Genomic DNA, 16,568 nt, shown 5'->3' with positions numbered 1-16,568 from the left:
GGAGATACCTCCAAGGGGCATGGAGGATGTTCATGAGAAAGAGGTAGTTGTTGAAGCTCCACATGATGAAGAGGTGGTAGATAAAAGACATGAGGAAGAAGGAGTAAACCTCAAAGAACCCAAGAGGAAAGCTATAGTGAATGAGTCCGTTCCTATTCCTTTCCCTTCCATGGTGAAGAAAGCAAAGAAGAAACCGGAATTTGATTTGAACATGCTTCAAGTGTTCAAAAAGGTTGAGGTAACTATACCGCTCCTCGATGCTATTCAACAAATTCCAAAGTATGCAAAATCTTTGAAAGACTTGTGTAAACACAAAGATAGGATAGGAGAATTGGAGACATTATCCTTGGGTAGTTCAATCTCTTCCTTGATGGAACCTATTCCAAGAAAATGTGGTGACCCGGGACCATGCTTAGTGTCTTGTTGTATTGGTGGATACACTTTTCATGATTGTATGTGTGACTTGGGAGCTTGGGTTAGCATCATGCCACTTTCTATCTATGTGCGGTTGAATTTAGCTCCATTGAAGAAGTCGGCGGCGAGGTTTGCCTTAGCCGATAAAAGTGTGATCACAGTGATGGGAATAGCAGAAGATGTACTTGTGGCAATTAAGGATTTGGTCTTTCCGGTCAACTTCTACATCCTTGAAATGCCTCCAACAGAAAATAGAAGCTCATCCTCCGTTCTACTTGGTAGACCCTTCCTCAAAACCTCCAAATTCAAGCTAGATGCCTTCACGGTGTATATTCCTTTGGGGTTAGAGACAAGACTATCAAGTTCAATTTAGAGGAAGCCATGAAACATCCTCCCGAAGAACATTCTATGCTCCGATGCGATGTAATCGATGAAGTGGTAGCGAAAGTACAAGAGGAAGACCATGACAAGTTATGCTACCCCACTGTTGAGGAGAAGGATGACCAAGAGGATGAACAAGAAGAAGAAATTGTCAAGAATGAGTCCCATGAGCTTGATGAAAAGGAACCTCATCTTGAGGTAAAAAGTGAACTGAAGCCCCTCCCATCTCATTTGAAATATGCTTTCTTAGAGGACAACCAAGGGTTTTCGGTCATTATTGCTAGTAAGCTCTCAAGTGAAGAGGAGGGAAAGCTCCTAGACGTTCTAAGAAAGTACAAGAAAGCAATTGGATGGAGCCTAGCGGATATTGTGGGAATTGACCCCCGCAAGTGCATGCATAGGATATTTCTCCAAGATGGAGCCAAGCCGATTAGGCAACCGCAAAGGAGGCTCAACCCAACCATCCTTGATGTAGTGAAGAAAGAGATCACCCGATTACTGGATGTGGATATCATATACCCAATTTTCGACAGTGAGTGGGTGAGCCCGGTTCAAGTTGTTCCCAAGAAGTCAGGCATCACAACAGTCAAGAAGGACGACGGTGAAATGGTTACTAAAAGGGTACAAAATGCGTGGCGAGTATGTATTGACTACAGAAGATTGAACGCCACCACACGAAAGGACCATTACCCCCTACCCTTCATTGATCAGATGCTAGACCGCTTGGCAGGTAAATCTCACTACTATTTTCTTGATGGATTTACTGGCTATTTTCAGATACATATTGCTCCTGAAGATCAGGAGAAGACCACGTTTACCTGTCTGTTTGGCACCTTTGCCTATAAAAGGATGCCATTTGGACTATGTAACACACCCGCTACCTTTCAGCGGTGCATGACGAGTGTCTTCTCTGATCTAATGGAGAATTGCCTGGAAGTTTTCATGGACGACATCAGCGTTTATGGTATCTCATTCGATTGTTGTTTAGAGAGCTTGGCCAAGGTCCTAGCTAGATGTGTTGACACTAACCTTGTCTTAAATTTTGAAAAATATCACTTTATGGTACGCAAGGCATAGTGTTAGGACATGTAGTCTCTAGTGAATGCATTTCTGTGGACCCGGCCAAGGTCGATGATATTACTACTTTGCCTCACCCCTCATCCGTGAGGGAGGTCCGCTCGTTTTTGGGACATGCAGGATTTTACAGGCGCTTTATCAAGGACTTCAGTAAGATCACTTTGCCATTGTCGCGCCTACTCCAAAAAGATGTGGATTTTGAGTTTGACAGTGAATGTGTAAAAGCTTTTGAAGAGCTAAGGAGAGTTCTCACCACGGCACCGATCGTGCGAGTCCCCAACTGGACGTTGCCATTTGAGATAATGTGCGATGCGTCAAACTATGTTGTAGGTGCCGCGCTTGCACAGTGCGATGGTAAACTCCCTTATGTTATTGCTTACTCTTCTAAGACACTAGATGTAGCGCAATCCAACTATACCACTACCGAAAAAGAATTCTTAGCCATTGTTCATGCTTTAGATAAATTCAGATCTTATTTGCTAGGTTCAAAGATAGTGGTATACACGGATCATGCAGCTTTAAAGTACTTATTGACAAAGAATGAGTCAAAGTCTAGACTCATACGTTGGATCTTGCTTTTGCAAGAATTTGATATTGAGATTAGAGACCGGAGTGGATCTCAAAACCTGGTTGCGGATCATTTAAGCCGCATTGAGAATTTAAAAACTGATCCATTTCTGATCAATGACTCATTCCCATTGGATAGTTTGCATGCTGTGTCGAATAGCTTTCCTTGGTTTGCCCCAATGGCAAACTACTTGGTTGCAAGAATCTTCCCTACCAACCTTTCGAAAAACCAAAGAGACAAGTTGAGGAGTGATTCCAAATACTATATTTGGGATGACCCTCACTTGTGGAATAGAGGCGTGGACCAAGTAATCCGAAGGTGTGTCCCGGAATCCGAATTCCAACCAATTCTTGAAGCTTGTCATTCGTCCGAATGTGGTGGCCACTTTGGCCCACAAAGGACCGCTAAAAAGGTGTTGAATTGTGGATTCTGGTGACCAACCTTATTCAAGGATGCTAACCGGTTATGTGTGTCTTGCCATCAGTGTCAGAAGTCAGGAAACGCATCCCAAAGGGATGAAATGCCTCAGCAACCTATGTTGTTCTGTGAGATATTTGATTTATGGGGCATTGACTTTATGGGACCGTTTCCCAACTCTAGTGGGTATCTGTATATTCTATTAGCGGTTGACTACGTGTCAAAGTGGGTAAAGGCCGTTCCTACCTGCCTTGACGACGCCAATACCGTTGTTTCTTTCATAAGGAATCACATTGTATGCCATTATGGGTCGCCACGAGCAATCGTGAGCGACCAAGGATCCCACTTTTGTAACAGGAAGGTAGAAGCATTGCTCAAGCGCTATGGAGTGACGCATAAGGTTGCTACTGCTTACCATCCGCAAACAAATGGGCAAGCGGAAGTGTCCAACCGGGAAATCAAGAGAATCTTGGAAAAAGTGGTCAATCTATAAAGAAAGGATTGGAGCCTCCGGTTAGGAGATGCATTATGGGCATATAGAACGGCCTACAAGACTCCGATAGGGATGAGCCCTTTCCGGATCGTCTATGTTAAGGCATGCCACCTTCCGGTGGAGATTGAGCATCGAGCCTATTGGGCAGTAAAGCAGTGCAACATGGATCTAGCCAAGGCGGGTGAAGCTAGGAAGCTACAATTAGAGGAGCTTGAATTCTTGAGGAATGAGTCATATGAGAATGCCCGAATCTACAAGGAAAAGACTAAAGCATTCCATGACCATCACATTCGGAAGAAGGACTTTCAAGAAGGAGATGAAGTCCTCCTCTACAACTCAAGGCTCTGATTTATGCCTGGCAAGCTCCGCTCTAGATGGGAAGGACCTTTCAAGGTGAAGGAGATGAAGCCCTACGGAGTGGTGGAGTTGTTTGATCCCAAAAGTGAAGCGACTTTCAAGGTGAATGGACATAGAGTGAAGAAGTATCATGGTTACAAGCCTCCAAGAGAGCTAGAAGTGTACATATTGGAGGATGCACCAAGAAGAGAGGAAGCTTAAGAAAAGGATCGTCCAACTTAAGGACGTTAAAGAAAAGTGCTTGGTGGGAGGCACCCCACCATGGTAAGATCTTCCTTGTTTATACCATTATCTTAGTACTTTTAGTTTCTTGTGAATTTTAGGATCTTTTGATGATTGATTGAGTGCATAGGAATGTTAGTTTTGCTGATTTTATTGGGTAGGAAGAATGCTCTTGTAGATAGGGTGTGCAAAAGCAAAGAAAACAAAAATTTGTTCTTTGAAAAAGGGCACCGACGCGCCAGCGTACAGTGCGCACACGCGCGCCGGTAGCGAATCCCCACTCTTGGGCCAAATACCCGAGAGTTATGCCCACTTCGTGCCCAACTCGCGCCAGGCACTCACGCGTCCGCGTACATGCCGCCTGCGCGCACTCTGGCAATTTAACCATCGACGCGCTAGCGCACGGTGCGCGCGCGCGCCAATGGCGAATATGACTTCTCTGGTACAAAAACTAGAGAGTTGTGCCACAATTGGGCCAACCTTGTGCCAAAACCCACGCGTCCGCGCAGAGTGCGCATCCGCGCAGAGTGCGCGCCCGCGCACCTACCTCACTGACTCACTCCGGTACAAAAACCAGAGACTTGTGCTAACTTTGTGCCACTTTTGTGCCTGAGGCACAACCTCTCTTGCGCGCACGTGCCACTGACGCACCCGCGCCATCTGCTTGCACTCTCACTGACGCGCCCGCGCCTTCTGCTAGCACTCTCACCGACGCGCCAGCACACCTTGCACGCGCGCGCCTGTTGCGTGAGTCATTTTAAGGCCTTCGCGCCTTGCCCTGTTTTCCTTTCTCTCAACCCCTTTTCTTCTTTAGTTTCTTTCTCTTCTCAATCCATCATTTCCCTTCTCTTCTTCTTCTTCCACAATCCACCACCATTGTCTCCGGCCACTCACCGGTGACAACCAATCTTTCCGGTAGCACTACACTTCTCCATATTCCCTCTCATCCTCACAAAAGAAGGTTCAACTTTGTTCCTTCATACTCATCAAGGTTTTGTTTCTCCCTTTCCTTTACTTCCATTTCCCCTTACCTTATTTCTTCTAGTTAGTTACTTCTTATTGCTTTACTTTAGTCTCTCTTTTATTTGCATGACGATGTTTCTTGCTTTTGTTTGCTTATTTTCCTTTTCTTTTCTTTATTTCTCCAAGGATGTTGAATTTGAGCTTAATTTGCATTACTAGATCTTTTGTCATTCTTTCTCTAACCTTTGCCATTATGTGATGTCTATGTGATGATTGATGTTCCATTTTGGGCTTTGAATTGGTTTAGTATTTCATAATTGCTCATTGCTTGATTTGTGCACGCTAAGTGTTCGAGGAAATGAACATATACTATTTTGGCTCAAATTAGCCATATATTTCTCCATTTGGTGCTCCTTCCTCATTCACTTGCTTTCTCTTGAATGCATTGAGTCTAACTTGTGTGCTTAGAGTTGATACTTGCCAATTAGATATCATTGAACATGACTTGCTTTTTATTATGGATGCTTGAGACTACTCTTCTCAAGTCATTGCATGCATTACTCCCTCTTGCATCCCATGCCAAGTGTTATGACCCTTGCTTTTACATCTATCACGGGCATTACAATTCACTTGCATGTCTTTTGTCAAATTCATTCTTGGGTTTAATGTTTTCCTTCTTTCTCTCCCTTTTTAGGATGGCCACCAAGAAAGGCAAGGGGATAGCTCCAAGGAAACCGGCCATAAAGAGGGCACCCCAAAAATCAAATTCTAAGGCACATTCTTCAGTAGGAGCCAAACCCCCATCTAAGAAAGGAAAGACACCCGCTCCTATTGATGCGAATGACAAGAGCAAACCGGTGAAAGATTCTTCAAGGTTCCCTAATCACTTCTGTGAACTTATGTTCCCCTCCATAGCTGTAAGGAACGATCACCCCGAGTATCTACTCGCTCCGCCAGACAAGGTTGCTCCTTATATTTTACCCCGCATTGAACAGCGAAGATGGGAGTTTCTTTTGCGAAAACCAAGAGAAATCAACCTCTCTTGGGTGGAAGAACTTTATACCAACTACCATTTTCCCTCTCTTCAATCGGTGTACATGCGCCGGAAGAAAGTCTCAGTTTCAGAAGAGGCTATTCAGCAACTGCCTAATGTCCTACCAGTGCCAAGTGATATGGATGGCTACCAAGAAGTCTCACGTCAGCGTGAGAAGTATGGATTCAACTGGGACTCGATTCTCCGAGTCATTGCTGAACCAGAAGGATTTTGGATCCATGGTCGACTCCGGATGAGGCCCAAGAGCATTGACGCTTGCTTCCTCACTGTGGAAGCTAGAGCTTGGGCCCAAATCCTATCCCACTATGTGCTGCATAGCACCCACAAGTCGTCCATCACGGCGGACCTTGCCTTGCTTGTTTGGTGTGTTCTCACAGAGAAGCCGGTGAACATTCCGCCTCTTGTCAAGCAAGCGATGAGTCAAGTTCACGATCGGGATAATTTGCCATTTCCAGCATTGGTGTCTGACTTAGTTGCTGCTGCGGGTGTTTCTTGAGAAGCCAAGGATAAGAAGATTATGGTTCCGACTAAGGGCGATGTGGTCCCAAGCGGAAAATACCTACACCTTCCCATGAACAAACCAAGCCTCGACATGGCCCCACCACTTCTTTTTCCTTCTAGCTCATCATCACCACCACTGAGATCCACACATCGAAAGATAGAAGATCTTCACTGGAAGCTTGATAGATATGAGCGGCGCAACCACCGCCGATATACTTACATCAAGACGCTTCTGGGTTTTGTTACCCCTAGCATGGAGGAACCCGAAATATTCACATCCACCTCAGACCCGAGTGATGGGAGCTCTGATGAAGGGGATAGTGAAGGCTCCGGTCCCGAGCGTCCCTAGCGTATTATTCGTAGCATGGAGGACCGTGCTAATTTCTAAAGTGTGGGGAGTTCGTCCGACCGATCTCCATGGGTAAAGTTCTCTTCCCCTCAATACCCATGGATTTATTTTTCTTTTTTATATATTGCATGAGTAGTTAGTCTTGATTATAAATACTCTTTGCATGATAGTTAGTGATGCCAGGGCATTTTGGCCAGTTTCACTGACCTTTTCTTTACTGTTTTTAAGGTAGTTTCATGCATTTTCTTAGAAAATAAGCTAGTTTTGGGTAGATATTCACTTACATCTTGATTCAAGCATACATTGTGCACTTTACATGATTTCATGAGAATTTTGCATGAATTATATGACAAATTGGATGATGCATGACTCATGACTTGGACTAGGACTTTGATGCACTTTGTTGCCTGATTTTAGGACAAAGGAAGCAAAGAAGAACCACGTTAGCAGTCATGTTAGTCCCACTAACGTGACCTCTAACGTGGAATGGGTGCTAACTTGCAAAGTTAATGAGAATGGTAATCACCAATAACGCCCTCGAAGCCATCATAAGCCCACGTTAAGAGTCACGTTAACTAAGTTAACGTGAACTCTAACATGGAAGAAGACAACAAGGCCAACGTTAGTGACACTCTCCTTTGTCACTAACGTTGGACCAAGCTCATAATTGGCCACGATAGTTGCCACATTAACTTAGTTAACGTGGACTCTAACGTTAAGAAGCAAAAGAGAAGCCAACGTTAGTGACATTCACCTTTGTCACTAACGTTGGCCAAGCCTCCATAAGCCACGTTAACTCCCACGTTAACTTAGTTAACGTGGAAGCTAACGTGGAGAGAGCAATTGATAGCCAACGTTAGTGACACTTACCTTTGTCACTAACATTGGGGTGCACCACCAAGAGCCACCATGAGCAACGTTAACTCCCACGTTAACTTAGTTAACGTGGAAGCTAACGTGGATAAAGAGATGATGAGCCAACATTAGTGACACTCACCTTTGTCACTAACGTTGGAGATGGCTAGCATGACTACGTTAGTAGCCACGTTAACTTAGTTAACGTGGACTCTAACGTGGGAAATAAAGGCACATTGGAACGTTAGTGACAAAGGTAAGTGTCACTAACATTCTCGAAGGATTGGCATTACTACGTTAGAAGCCACGTTAACCTAGTTAATGTGGACTCTAACGTAGGGACAAGGGAGGACTCTCCATGTTATTGGGAAAGGTAAGTCCCAATAACGTGTGTGAAGGACTAAGAGCCAACGTTAGTGGTCATGTTAGTGCCACTAACGTTGAAGTCAACGTGATCATATTTGGGTTAGGAACGTTAGTGAAAAAGGTGATTGTCACTAACGTTCTCGAACCCACACTTTCACTTAACGTTGACACCACTAACGTCCTGAGTCAAAGTCCCTGTCTACTTCACCTTTTCTCTCTGTAAGCAAAGCTAAGCCCAATGAAAAGGATAACTGCTTCAAACTCAAGATTCAGAGGCCCATACCCAAGACTTGAAGAGCCAACTAGAAGATGAGAAGAGTAGTATATATAGGAGTAGCTTTGAATTAGTTGGGGAGTTGGAAACTTTAGGGAGCCTTTGGCGTAGAACTACTCTCTGTATTTTACTTTCTCTGCACTTCTAGTTTTACTTTCATCATGTATTCTCCATCTTTGTTTTCATTTTCCAGATCTATGAACAACTAAACCCCTTTCATTGGGTTAGGGAGCTCTGTTGTAATTTGATGGATCAATATTAGTTTTCATTCTCCTTCTTCTATCTTTTCTCTTGATTTTACTAGAAAGCTTTCGATCTTCATCCAATTGGGTAGTTATCTTAGAAAAGAAGCTATTCATACTTGGATCTCTTCTGAACCTTGAAAGAGGAATGAAGAGATCATGCTAGAAATACTCTCATGCTGGACCAAATTGGGTTTGGATAGATATGTGACTATAATCCTACCAACACTTGATTTGGGAAATGCATGTGGTATAATTAGTAACCATACTTCATCTCTTCTCATGAGCAATTGACCAAGGAATTGGCTATTGATCAAGATTTGAGAGATTGAATTACCAAGAAATTGGAATTCGATCACTTAAGATTGCCAAGGAGATCAATGAATGCATTGATTGAGGAAGAGATGAAAATGAACTTGATCCGGAGAATGCAACATCTCCTGAGCCCAATGAACTCCCCATTTCTGATCTTACCCATTCTCTTTAATTTCTGCCATTTACTTTTATGAGCAATTACCCCATTCCCGCTTAAGATTCTGCAATTTTCTTTCCGCCATTTACATTCAGCTCTTTAATTCTAGCATTTACTATTTCTGCTATTTACTTTGCCGCCATTTAATTTTTTGCGAATCTCAAATCAAATTTTGGTGCGCTCAACTAGAACATTCCTCTAATTAAAGTTGCTTGATCAATCAATCTCTGTGGGATTCGACCTCACTCTATTGTGAGTTTTTACTTGACGACAAATTCGGTACACTTGCCGAAGAAAATTTGTTGAGAGACAAGTTTTGTGAGTATCAGTTAGTTTCTATAGAGTTACTTGGTCAAAACAATAACTTTCTTTCCAAGAAACTGTGTTCTGGGTGACCTACCAAAAATTCTGAAATTTTTTATAGTAAACTTGCTTTAAGAATGTATTTTGGAACATAGTAATTGAGCTAAGGACACAAGCATGAAAGTTTTGTGCCTATTGCATGGTTACATCTTTTAACCATTATTTCCATTCTTGTGTGCATATCTCTCTCTCTCTATGAGTGTGATCCTTGCTTTGTCTGATTCTATATGTCCATTGCTTTGTGTATGAATTCATTTACATGATTGAGGCTATCATTTCAATAGTCACTTCTCCCAAATAGCCTTAACCCTTATATCTACCATTGATAACCGATTTTGAGCTTTTGATAAACCCTTTTGTTCTTAAATAGAGCACATCAACAACCCTAAGTAGGAAACCATGAATGTCCCTGAATTTGAATCCTTGATTGGCTTAGGTAAGTTAGGATGTGTAGCATTCAATTAGGAGGGTATACTTGGGAAATTCGGGTAGATATGTAGGCATATAATTGTAGTGCAATTGAAAAAAATTTTAGGATTTTGGGAACATACTCATGCGGCGGAAGATTAAACTGTATGCATTGACGCTTGGGTTTACAAAGAAACCCCAAGAAAGGAGGATGCTTGAAAAAAAAAGAGAAAACAATGAAAGGGGACAAAGACGCTCCAAGATAAAGTAATAAAAACAACGTATATGGGTGTGAATTGAAAAGAATGCATGAGTATGCAAAAAAGGGTAAAATTCAAGGGTAGCTAGGAATATATTGTAGTTGTATAGGTTGTTCTATGTGTCTAGTGGATCCTAGGTTGATCAAGGACTCAAATTTTAAACCCACTTGACCATATACATCCTTACCTTCACCCTAGCCCCGTTACAAATAAGACCTCATGATACTTGTAAGCATGCATTAAGTAATTATTGATTGTTAGATGAAAGACAAATTTTGGAAAGCATGATTAGGAGGAGATTGAGTGACGAACCCTAGACACTTGAGCAAATAGAGCGGATACACTTCCGGTGAGGGTTTGATGCTCAATGCTTGTTTCTGGCTTTCACAAGCGTTCGTTCAGCAAGTCATATGCACTCTTTAGAGATATTCAATTTGGTAGGATTCATGAATTGCATACTATTTTCACCCTATATGCTCACATGTATTCTTGAAGGATAGATTTACTCTCGACCAAGTATATAGATGATTTTATATTAGTTGCATGCATCCACTTAGGTAATTTGCATTTCATAAACCCTTTATCACCATGATCTTTGGTCTTTTTATTTTAAGCATGAGGACATGCTTGGTTTAAGTATGGGGAGTTTTGATAAACCCCGATTTTGTGGTTTATCTTGTGCTTATTTTGAGGGATTTTATCAATATTTCTCACACTTATTCGCAAGAAATGCATCGTTTTGTGTTCACTTCCCAATATTGCTCTATGATGTAAAACATGCTTATTTTGCCTTAAAATTGCCATATTTTAATCCTCTTCTATTGACTTAGAAGAGAGGGAGAAAGCATGTACAAATGGGAGGAACATGAAGAATTGAGATCTTGGAAAAAGCAGCATCGGCGCGCTCGCACACGCCACGCGCACGCGTGGATGGGATGGGCTGGAAGCGGCGCACAAGGATGAACGCATCCGCGCGAATCAGGAGATTCTTATCGACGCGCACGTGCACTTGGCGCGCACGCGTGGAAGGCTACACGTGACCTCATTAAGGGAAATCGTGCCTGGTGATTTCTGAGGCTCATTAGGCCCAATTTCAAGCTGTTTCTTCATGGAAAAAGACCCAAGGATGCTAGGGGGAAAAGGGGAATCACTCATTTTACACTAGTACATAATTTTAGCTAGTTTTGAGGTTCTTTGTTGTTCTAGAGGGAGAAACCATTGTTCCTCTCTAGACCTAGTTTTAATTTGATCTTCCCTTGTTGATTTGTGACTTGGATCTTGTTAATTACTAGTTTTAATTGTTCAATTTGAATTTCTTATTACAATTTTGCTTATATCTTGTGATAGTTTATGAATTCTTGTCAATTCTCATTTTATACCCATTTAATGAATGTTGTGAATCTTGACTTGTTGATGTTACATTGATGATTTCTATGCTTAGCTTTGTTGTTTGGATGATTACATGTTGATAATTGTTAGTGGGTATTGTAGAACTCAATTTAATTGCTATTTTGAACATGTCTTTTGTTAGTGCTTACCAAGTGTTTAATGAATTATTTACTTTGATTATGGAGTAGTTCTTTTTCACTCTTGGCCTAGGTCAAGGGAATTGGGTAAACTTGAGTCATTAGGTCTAATGGATTTGATGATTTGGGAGCCCTAGGTGGTAAATTTGATACTCATTGACGCCAACCCACTACTAATCTAATTAGTAGGTAGGTTGGGACTTATGGGTTGATGTGATCAGGGCCATTTGACGTACTTCAAGTCTAGGAGTAGATATCACGTACTTAAGACTTTGAGAGTAGACTTAATGAGCTTGGATCCTTATAATTGTCAAGGTATAGTTGTTAGACAAGGATGGTGATCCCAATTCCTGAGCCTAGCCAAGAGTTACCTTTATTATTCATACTTGAAAATCAACTTTCTCAACCAATTGCTTTAGTTGTAGTTTCTTGTTTGGGTTACAATAGAATTAAGTGGAATGTTGTTTATTCATTTAAGGTGCTTATGTTTTGCTTAGTTGATTGAATTAATTGTTGCATTTTAAGATTACTTGTTTGTTAAGATTCCCATTTATCTTCATGCTTATAACTCACAACCCCGGATTTCTAACCAATGTCGAAGCACATGATTGCCCATTCCTTGTGAGACGACCCGAGGTTTGAATACTTCGGTTATTTCTATTGGGGTTGAACTTGTGACAACCAAATCCCTCTTCTAAATTTGACCCCCGAGGATTGTTGTTGGTAGAGCTATACTTACAACACGGTTTTCTTAAAGAGAATCTTTACCAATACACCCTTGGTGCTTGCATGTCATGGGGTCTATGATGGGTCATGAACGTCTTACATATTGAAATGTAAGTGATGTATGTGGTTAAGCAAGCAAAAATTAAGGATAACACTTGATGAGCGGATAATTTATACGCTTTTTGACATTGTTTTTAGTATGTTTTTAGTAGGATCTAGTTACTTTTAGGGATGTTTTCATTAGTTTTTATGTTAAATTCACATTTCTGGACTTTACTATGAGTTTGTGTGTTTTTCTGTGATTTCAGGTATTTTCTGGCTGAAATTGAGGGACTTGAGCAAAAATCAGATTCAGAGGTTGAAGAAGGACTGCTGATGCTGTTGGATTCTGACCTCCCTGCACTCAAAGTGGATTTTCTGGAGCTACAGAACTCGAAATGGCGCGCTTCTAATTGCGTTGGAAAGTGGACATCCAGGGCTTTCCAGCAATGTATAATAGTCCATACTTTTGCCAAGAATAGATGATGCAAACTGGCATTCAACGCCAGCTCTCTGCCCAATTCTGGCGTCCAGCGCCAGAAAAGGATCCAAAACCAGAGTTGAACGCCCAAACTGGCACAAAAGCTGGCGTTCAACTCCAAGAAGGACCTCTACACGTGCAACACTCAAATCTCAGCCCAAGCACACACCAGGTAGGCCTCGGAAGTAGATTTATGCATCAATTACTTACTTCTGTAAACCCTAGTAGCTAGTTTATTATAAATAGGACATTTCTCTATTGTATTTGACATCTTTGGATTATATTTTGATCTATTGATCACGTTTTGGGGGCTGGACATCTCGGCCATGCCTGGACCTTTCACTTATGTAATTTTAACGGTAGAGTTTCTACACTCCATAGATTAAGGTGTAGAGCTCTGCTGTTCCTCAAAGATTAATGCAAAGTACTACTGTTTTCTATTCAATTCATCTTATTTCGCTTCTAAGATATTCATTCGCACTTCAACCTGAAGGTGATGAACGTGACAATCATCATCATTCCCTATGAACGCGTGCCTGACAACCACTCCCGTTCTACCTTCGACTGAATGAGTATCTCTTAGATCTCTTAATCAGAATCTTCGTGGTGTAAGCTAGAATGATGGCGGCATTCAAGAGAATCCGGAAAGTCTAAACCTTGTCTGTGGTATTCTGAGTAGGATTCAATGATTGAATGACTGTGACGAGCTTCAAACTCGCTATTGCTGGGCGTAGTGACAGACGCAAAAGGATAGTAAATCCTATTCCAGCAGGATCGAGAACCGACAGATGAATAGCCGTGCCGTGACAGGTGCGTTGACCATTTTCACTGAGAGGATAAGATGAAACCATTGACAAGGGTGATGCCTCCAGACGATTAGCCATGCCGTGACAGGGCATTTGGATCATTTTCCCGAGAGAAGACCGAAAGTAGCCATTGACAGTGGTGATGTATCACATAAAGCCAGCCATGGAAAGGAGTAAGACTGATTGGATGAAGATAGCAGGAAAGCAGAGGTTCAGAGGAACGAAAGCATCTCTATTTGCTTATCTGAAATTCTCACCAATGATTTACATAAGTATTTCTATCCCTGTTTTATTAATTGTTTTCGAAAACACCATTATCCATTTATATCTGCCTAACTGAGATTTGCAAGGTGACCATAGCTTGCTCATACCAACAATCTCCGTGGGATTCGACCCTTACTCACGTAAGGTATTACTTGGACGACCCAGTGCACTTGCTGGTTAGTTATATCGAAGTTGTGAACCATGGTATTGGCACCATGTTCCTGGCGCCATTGCCAGGGAAAGAAAGAGCCATGAATTTTACATAATTAAAGTGTAATCATGATTACGCGTACCAAGTTGCTCACGTTGCCAGGGATTGTTCGAGCCTGGACATCACAATTTCGTGCACCAAGTTTTTGGCGCCGTTGCCGGGGATTGTTCGAGTTTGGACAACTGACGGTTCATCCTGTTGCTCAGATTAGGTAATTTTCTTCTTATTTTGTTTTCAAAAAAAATTTTTTCAAAAATCTTTCAAAAAAAAAAAATTTCCTTTATTTTCGAAAAATAAAAATAAAAATGTTTTCAAAAATTTTTTTTTTGTTCAAAATTTTTAAGAATGAATTCTAGTGTTTCAGGAAGCATGTTGAAGCCTGGCTGGCTGTAAAGCCATGTCTATTCCTTTGGGAATGAGTATGTCAGACATGTCATATCTGAATTACATGCTAAAGCTTGGCTGGCCATTGGCCATGTCTAGTGTTTTGGATCGGAGCTTTCATTGAAGGCTTGGCTGGCTAGTGAGCCATGTCTAATTCCTGGACTAAAGCTTTAGACTAAGAATGCAAGATTCCTGGAATTCATATTAAAAATTTTGGAATCCTTATTTTCCTTTTTCAATTAATTTTCAAAAAATACCAAAAAAAAATTAGAAAATCATAAAAATCAAAAAATATTTTTTGTGTTTCTTGTTTGAGTCTTGAGTCATGTTATAAGTTTGGTGTCAATTGTATGTGCATCCTGCATTTTTCAAAAATTTCATGCATTCATAGTGTTCTTCATGATCTTCAAGTTGTTCTTGGTAAGTCTTCTTGTTTGATCTTGATGATTTTTTATTTTGTGTCTTTTCATGTTTTTCATATGCATTCTTGAATTCTTAGTGTCTAAGCATTAAAGAATTCTAAATTTTGGTGTCTTGCATGTTTTCTTTGCATTAAAATTTTTCAAAATATGTTCTTGATGTTCATCTTGACATTCAAAGTGTTCTTGGTATTCATCTTGACATTCATAGCATTCTTGCATGCATTCATTGTTTTGATCTAAAAATTTCATGCATTCGAAAAAAATATATCTTTCCCTTTTTCTCTCATCAAATTCGAAAATTTGAGTTGACTTTTTCAAAAATTTTTAAAATCAAGTTGTTTCTTATGAGTCAAATCAAATTTTCAATTTGAAAATCTTATCTTTTTCAAAATCTTTTTCAAAAATCAAATCTTTTTCAAAATTCTTAGTTATTTTCGAAAATTCCAAAAATATTTTTCAAAAATCTTTTTCTTATTTTTATATCAAATTTTCGAAAATAACATAATCAATTAATGTTTTGATTCAAAAAATTTGAAGTTTGTTACTTGCTTGTTAAGAAAGATTCAAACTTTAAGTTCTAGAATCATATCTTGTGATTTCTTATGAATCAAGTCATTAACTGAGATTTTAAAAATCAAATCTTTTTCAAAACTAGTTTCTAAAATATCTTCTTATCTTACCTTTTTCAAAAAAAAAAATATCTTTTCAAAATATCTTTTCTAACTTCCTAACTCCTTATCTTTTCAAAATTTGTTTCAACTAACTAACTAACATTTTTTCAAAAACCATTTTCGAAAATCACTAACTCTTTTTCAAAAATATTTTCGAAAATTCTCCCTCTCCCATCTTATTCTATTTATTCATTCATATCCTAACATCTCATCTCACATCTCTGCCATCCTCACAGTTGTGTTTCTTTCTTTACATCACACTCTTTGTCCCCCTCTTTTCTTTCACTCACAAAGGAATCCCTATACTGTGGTATAAAGGATTCCTATTATTATTATTTTTCAGTGCCCTCTTCTTTGTCATATGAGCAAGAGCAAGGATAAGAACATTCTTGTGGAAGCAGATCCAGAACCTGAAAGGACTCTAAAAAGGAAACTAAGAGAAGCTAAAATACAACAATCCAGAGATAACCTTTTAGAAATTTTTGAACAGGAAAAGGAGATGGCAGCCGAAAATAATAATAATGTAAGGAAGATGCTTGGTGACTTTACTGCACCTAATTCCAATTTACATAGAAGAAGCATCTCCATTCCTGCCATTGGAGCAAACAACTTTGAGCTGAAACCTCAATTAGTTTCTCTGATGCAGCAGAACTGCAAGTTTCATGGACTTCCATCTGAAGATCCTTTTCAGTTCTTAACTGAATTCTTGCAGATATGTGATACTGTTAAGACTAATGGAGTAGATCCTGAAGTCTACAGGCTCATGCTTTTCCCTTTTGCTGTAAGAGACAGAGCTAGATTATGGTTGGATTCTCAACCAAAGACAGCCTGAACTCTTGGGATAAGCTGGTCACGGCTTTCTTAGCCAAGTACTTTCCTCCTCAAAAGCTGAGCAAGCTTAGAGCTGATGTTCAAACCTTCAAACAGAAAGAAGGTGAATTCCTCTATGAAGCTTGGGAAAGATACAAACAGTTGACCAAAAAGTTTCCTTCTGACATGCTT

General features: G+C 40.5%; 1 non-coding gene across 1 annotated transcript; it reads right to left on the bottom strand.

Annotated features, from left to right (window-relative positions):
• Positions 1-16,460: 16,460 nt before the first annotated feature.
• Positions 16,461-16,568, bottom strand: LOC112761569 (small nucleolar RNA R71). Its single transcript, XR_003181958.1, has one exon. It is a non-coding gene; the product is annotated as a small nucleolar RNA R71 (small nucleolar RNA).

Source organism: Arachis hypogaea, chromosome 16 (genome assembly GCF_003086295.3).
Source record: "Arachis hypogaea cultivar Tifrunner chromosome 16, arahy.Tifrunner.gnm2.J5K5, whole genome shotgun sequence".
NCBI classification, from domain to species: Eukaryota; Viridiplantae; Streptophyta; class Magnoliopsida; order Fabales; family Fabaceae; genus Arachis; species Arachis hypogaea.
The sequence above is the reverse complement of the archived record's forward strand: the minus strand, read 5'-3'. Positions and strand labels throughout refer to the sequence as shown.